The sequence below is a fragment of the Papio anubis genome, chromosome 7 (genome assembly GCF_008728515.1).
Source record: "Papio anubis isolate 15944 chromosome 7, Panubis1.0, whole genome shotgun sequence".
In the NCBI taxonomy this organism is placed as follows: domain Eukaryota; kingdom Metazoa; phylum Chordata; class Mammalia; order Primates; family Cercopithecidae; genus Papio; species Papio anubis.
The window spans coordinates 156,914,899-156,920,819 of record NC_044982.1 but is presented as its reverse complement, the minus strand read 5'-3'; the positions used below and the strand labels follow the sequence as shown (position 1 = coordinate 156,920,819).

At 48.7% G+C, this 5,921-nt stretch overlaps 1 long non-coding RNA gene across 1 annotated transcript; it reads right to left on the bottom strand.

Annotated features, from left to right (window-relative positions):
* Positions 1-336: 336 nt before the first annotated feature.
* LOC108586667 lies at positions 337-5,083 on the bottom strand. The gene is made up of 3 exons (XR_001904237.2): positions 4,988-5,083; positions 3,857-4,046; positions 337-1,132 (listed from the first exon to the last, which is right to left on the bottom strand). It is a non-coding gene; the product is annotated as an uncharacterized LOC108586667 (long non-coding RNA).
* Positions 5,084-5,921: the final 838 nt, after the last annotated feature.

Genomic DNA, 5,921 nt, shown 5'->3' with positions numbered 1-5,921 from the left:
CATGGCCAGGACGCCACTACCGCCTTCTTCTTGTCAACCTAAAATAATCAAAAGGATCAGAATCTAGTTTAAAGAGAGTTTATTCAAGCGAAAAGTTTGAGGATGGGCTACCCGGGAAGCACAGCTTTTTTTTTTTTTTTGAGATGGAGTCTCTCGCTGTCGCCCAGGCTGGAGTGCAGTGGCACAGTCTCGGCTCACTGCAACCTCCGCCTCCCAGGTTCAAGCCATTCTCCTGCTTCAGCCTCCCGAGTAGCTGGGATTACAGGTGCCCGCCACCACGTCCGGCTAATTTTTGTATTTTTAGTAGAGATGGGGTTTCACCTTGTTGGCCAGGCTAGTTTCAAACTCCTGACCTCAGGTGATCCGCCCACCTCGGCCTCCCAAAGTGCTGGGATTGCAGGCGTGAGCCACCGCGCCCGGCCTGCAGATGTCAAAGAACAGAGGTCAGTGTTGCAAAGTGTAGATGTTTGGGAATGCTTATTCAGACAAAGGTTAGGGAAGTGTACCAACATTTGAACCTCTCTCTGTGTCAGACTTCATGCACAGTTATGAGGATCTGATTAGTCAAGTTGGTCTTTTTCTTCCTGGCAAGGCGTATTTAACATTCCGCATGGAAGAGGTACTAGTGATAGCGTCTTGAGCACCGTCTGGTCCGCGTCAGATACAGGACAGGAAAGAGGCAGCTCACGTATAACAACACCAGTGGTTGGAAGCGGGGAGGTCTGGTCTCTGGTCCCTCTTAGCCATTTACAGAACAAGAACAATGAGGAAGAGAGTGAATCTGAGAACTGCAGTGATGCAACCTGACAGTCTCTAGGGCTCAACTTCCTCCCTGGCACAATAAATCAGATAGTCTGAAGTTTTATTTTCGTTGACTCTCTGGATCCTCTGGCTCCCGAAGGAGGCCTCTGGCTTGTCGTCACGATGAGAGGCCCTAGGTTCTGCAGCACCTCCACACCACCAAGGCCAGAAGCAGCAAGAAGGGAGGCAGGTTTGGGTCCCCGCTGCGGGGCCCCAGCACACAATGGGCATGCCAGCTTGTTCCTTCCTCTCACTTTACATCCATCTTCCTTTCCTGACGCAAGCCTTGTGGACAGCGGGCTCCAGCATCCAATGCAGACAATAGGCAGCCCTATGGACACGGATTAATCAGTTTACACAATTAACTGTGTAAGAGCAAAGCCCGCAGCAAGTCCACGATTACCAGTATCTATGGGTGATACATATACACACACATATACATGTATGTATGTCTCACACACATGCATATTAATGGCTCTGCTCTTGGACACACAGATTTCGGTACAGAGGAGATGCTGCTGCAGCAAAACCTAAGGGGCGTGGCTTCAAAGGCCGGTTTGAGGAAGTGGGCGTGGCCTAAATGGGTTTGAGGAAGTGGGCGTGGCTCTGGGGCCGGGTTTGGAGGAAGTGTGGCTCTGGGGCTGGGGCTCTGAGGAAGTGGGCGGCTCTGGGGCTGGCTGGCTTGGAGGAGAGTGTTGATGACACGAGTGCTTTGAACACACTAATTCTTAGACTTGACTTTGAGGACATTGCTGAAGAAGGCTTAAAAGAAAGTGAGGCCGGGCCGTGGCTCAAGCCCAATCCCAGCACTTTGGGAGGCCGAGGCGGCGGATCACGAGGTCAGAGCATCCCCACCATCCTGGCTAACATGGTGAAACCCCTGCCTCTACTAAAAATACAAAAACTAGCCGGGCGCAGGGCAGCCTGTAGTCCCAGCTACTCGGAGGCTGAGGCAGGAGAATGGCCTGAACCTGGGAGGCGGAGCTTGCAGTGAGCCGCAAGATCACGCTCACTGCACTCCAGCCCCCTGGGTGACACAGCCACGGTGACCCGCCTCAAAAAAAAAAAAAAAAAAAAAAAAAAAGAGAGAAAAATGTTATTGGAAATTGAAGGAAGACTTTCACTAAGTAGCAGTAGAAATTTGAGCCCTGCTGTTACTTCAGTTACGTGGATAGGACAGAATATACCCACAAGGCCGGGCGGCTCACGCTTCGTAATCCCTGCACTTTGGGAGGCTGAGGCAGGTGGAACACTCCAGGTCAGGAGATCAAGACCATCTCATAACACGTGAGTGCCCTCTACTAAAACTACAAAATTTAGCTGGCATGGCGCTTGTAGCTCAGCAGCTGTGGGAGGCTGAGGCAGGAGAATGGCGGAACCCGGGAGGCGGAGCTTGCAGTGAGCCGGAGATTGGCGCCACTGCACTCCAGCCTGGCGCACAGAGCAAGACTCGCCAAAAAAAAAGCATGCTCATTAAGTGGGCAAGGGACTCTAGCTAATGAGATTTTCCAAGCAAAGTATTGAAGATGCTGCCTGGTGTCTTCCTGCTGATTATAGTAAAATGTGAGAGGAGTGCATTAACTAAGAGAAAGATTTTAACCAAAAAGGAGACAGAATTAATGGTTTTGAAATGTTTTAGCCTCCCCATATGGCAAATGATGCTAAAATAAGAAAACGACTGTCGAGCAAGGATAAACTATATGGCACTGCCAAGAAAATGTGTTCTAGAGACGATGCTCAGGATGTGATTGGAAACTTTTTTTTTTTTGAGAGAGTGTCTCGTTCTGTCACCCAGGCTGGAGTGCAGTGGCGTGATCTCAGCTCACTGCAACCTCCACCTCCCAGGTTCAAACGATTCTGCTGCCTCAGCCTCCTGAGTGTCTGGGATTACAGGCGCGCACCACCATGCCTGGCTAACTTTTGTATTTTTAGTAGAGGCGAGGTTTCACCATGTTGGTCAGGCTGGTCTCGAACTCCTGACCTTGTGATTCGCCTGCCTCTGCCTGCCAAAGTGCTGAGATTACAGGTGTGAGCCACCGCGCCCAACTGGAAATTCTTTTTGTTTTGAGACACGAACTCACTCTGCCGCCCAGGCTGGAGTGCCGTGGCACAATCAAGCTCACTAGAGCCTCTCCTGGGCTTAAATAATCCTCCCACCTCAGCCCCCGAGTGGCTGGGACTACAGGTGTGCGCTACCAGGCCTAACTTTTATTTTCTTTTTAAATTGAGACGGAGTCTCACGCTGTTGCCCCAGGCTGGAGTGCAATGGTGTGATCTCGGCTCACTGCAAGCTCTGCCTCCTGGGTGCAAGCGATTCTCCTGTCTCAGCCTCCTGAGTAGCTGGGATTACAGGCGCGCACCACCACGCCCAGCTAATTTTTGTATTTTTAGTAGAGACAGGATTTCACCACGTTGGCCAGGCTGGTCTCGAACTCCTGGGCTCAAGTGATTCTCCTGCCTCGGTCTCCCAAAGTGCTGGGATTACAGGTGTGACCCACTGAGCGTCTGATGTAAAAAAAATGGTGCCTCAGAGTACCCGTTAGCGACACTAAAGGCTCTGTGGATAGATTAAGGGTGTGTCTCACAGAATCTCTCCAACAGTAGGTTTTTTTTCTTCTTCTTCTTTTTTAGGATGAAGTTTCGCTCTTGTTACCCAGGCTGGAGTGCAATGGTGTGATCTCGGCTCACTGCAACTCTGCCTCCCAGTTTCAAGCGATTGTCCTGCCTCATCCTCCCAAGTAGCTGGGATTAGAGGTGCCCACTACCACGCCTGGCTAATTTTTTTTGGTATTTTTAGTAGAGATGGGGTTTCACCATGTTGGCCGGGTTGGTCTCGAACTCCTGACCTCAAATGATCCGCCTGCCTTGGCCTCCCAAAATGCCGGGATTACAGGCGTGAGCCACCGCGCCTGGTCCCAGTCCATTTTACACACAGGATAGGGCAATGTGCAGCATGGCCTTAGCTGTTCCATGCACATGAGCAAAGGAACAGCTTTGTTACATTCAGTGTAAAGATGTCTTCTCATTCAGAAAACTCAAGCAGTTTGAGACTCACCCAAGTTGTTACAAGGTCCTGTTTCCTTTCTGCGCAGTGTTCCACTGGGTAACTTGAAGCTGTTTATTCATTCACCAGTTGATGGTCATGTGGACCGTTTCTAGTTTTGGCACTTATTCGTAAAACCACTACAAACATTTGTGTACAGGTTTCTGTCTGAATATACATTTCATTTCTCTTGGGTAAACACCTAGGAGTGAGATTGCTGGGTGAGAAGTTGTTTAACACTGTAAAAATATGTTTAATACAGATATGTTTAACAGTGTAAAAAACTGAAAAACTCTTCCAAATTGGCTGTACCAAGGCTGGGCACAGCGGCTCACACCTGTAATCTCAGCACTTTGGGAGGCCAATGCAGGATTGTGCTTGAGCCCCAAAGTTTGAGACCACCTCGGGCAACATAGCGAGACCCCATCTATATTTTAAAAATAAGGCCGGGGGCGGTGGCTCACGCCTGTAATCCCAGCACCTTGGGAGGCCGAGGTGGATGGATCACTTGAGGTCGAGTTCAAGAACAGCCTGGCCAACATGGTGAGACCCCGTCTCTGTTAAAAATACAAAAATTAGCTGGGCATGCTGGCGTGCATCTGTGGTCCCAGCCACTCAGGAGACTAGGGCAGGAGAATCACTTGAACCCGCAAGGCAGAGGTTGAGGTGAGCTGAGATTGTGCCATTGCACTCCAGCCTGGGCGACAGAGGGAGACTCTGTCTCAAAAAAATAAAATAAAATAAAATAAATAAAACAAAAATTTTAAAAATAAAAGAAATACAAATTAAAAGATCATTCAGATGCTGTTTTACTTATTCAATTATAAAAGCAGAAGTGACCCCTGGATTCTGTTGGGAAGCACCGTGCTGGTGTCCGGCTCCACTTTGTTCATGGCCCCCATCGGAGGGCACCTGGCCCAAAGCCACCTGCAGCTTTAAAGACACTGTATGACCTAAGAAACCTCCTGGGATGTGCTGCTAGGAAAGTCATCCGAAAACACACTCCAGGTGAGGCTGCACCACTGCAATCCAGGCTAGGTGACGGAGGGAGGCTCTGTCTCAAAAAACAAAACAAAACAAAACAAAAAAACAACAAAAAAACCCCAACAAAACAAAACCCCAAAAAAACCAAATTGGCTGTACCATCTGCATTTCCACCAGTAATGTAAGAAATTTTCAGTTGTTGCTGGGCGCGGTGGCTCACGCCTGTAATCCCAGCACTTTGGGAGGCTGAGGCGGGCAGATCACAAGGTCAGGAGATCGAGACCACGGTGAAACCCCGTCTCTACTAAAAATACAAAAAAAAAAAAAAAGTTAGCCGGGCGAGGTGGCGGGCGCCTGTAGTCCCAGCGAGTCGGGAGGCTGAGGCAGGAGAATGGCGGGAACCCGGGAGGCGGAGCTTGCAGTGAGCCGAGATCGTGCCACTCACTCCAGCCTGGGGGACAGAGTGAGACTCTGTCTCAAAAAAATAAAAATAAAAATAAAAATAAAGAAATTTCCAGTTGCTCCACACCCAGCCCCACCCTTGATAGAGTTCAATAGTTTTGTCACATGCACGTACTTGTGGAACCAATGAAGACACAGAATGCACCCATCACCTGCAGAAATTTCCCCTAACCCCCTTTCAGGTAACACGTCATGGCCCAGAGACAAGCACTGTTGGAATTTCTATCACTGGAGACTAGTTTTACCAGTTAAATAACGGATCCTTTTAAGTCTGGCTTTTTTTTCCGGCATAAAGTTCCTGGAATTCCCTTATGTTGTTATGTGGATTTGCTGTGTGTTTTCACAGCTGAATTGCATTCCACTGCGTGCATATACTTCATTGTTGATCCATCTACCTCTTCACGGTCATCAGGATGTTTCTAGCTTTTAGCTCTTATGAATATTCAGATACAAATCTCTGCGTGGACTCATTAAAAAATTCCTCTTGGATAAATACCTAAGGGTGAACTGCTGCTTCGCAGGGGTAGATACATGTTAACCTTGGTGAGAAAATGCCATATAGTTTCCCCAAGTGCTTGTACCATCTTGTAATTTCCAGTTGCTCTAAATCCTTGACAATTATTTGACATGC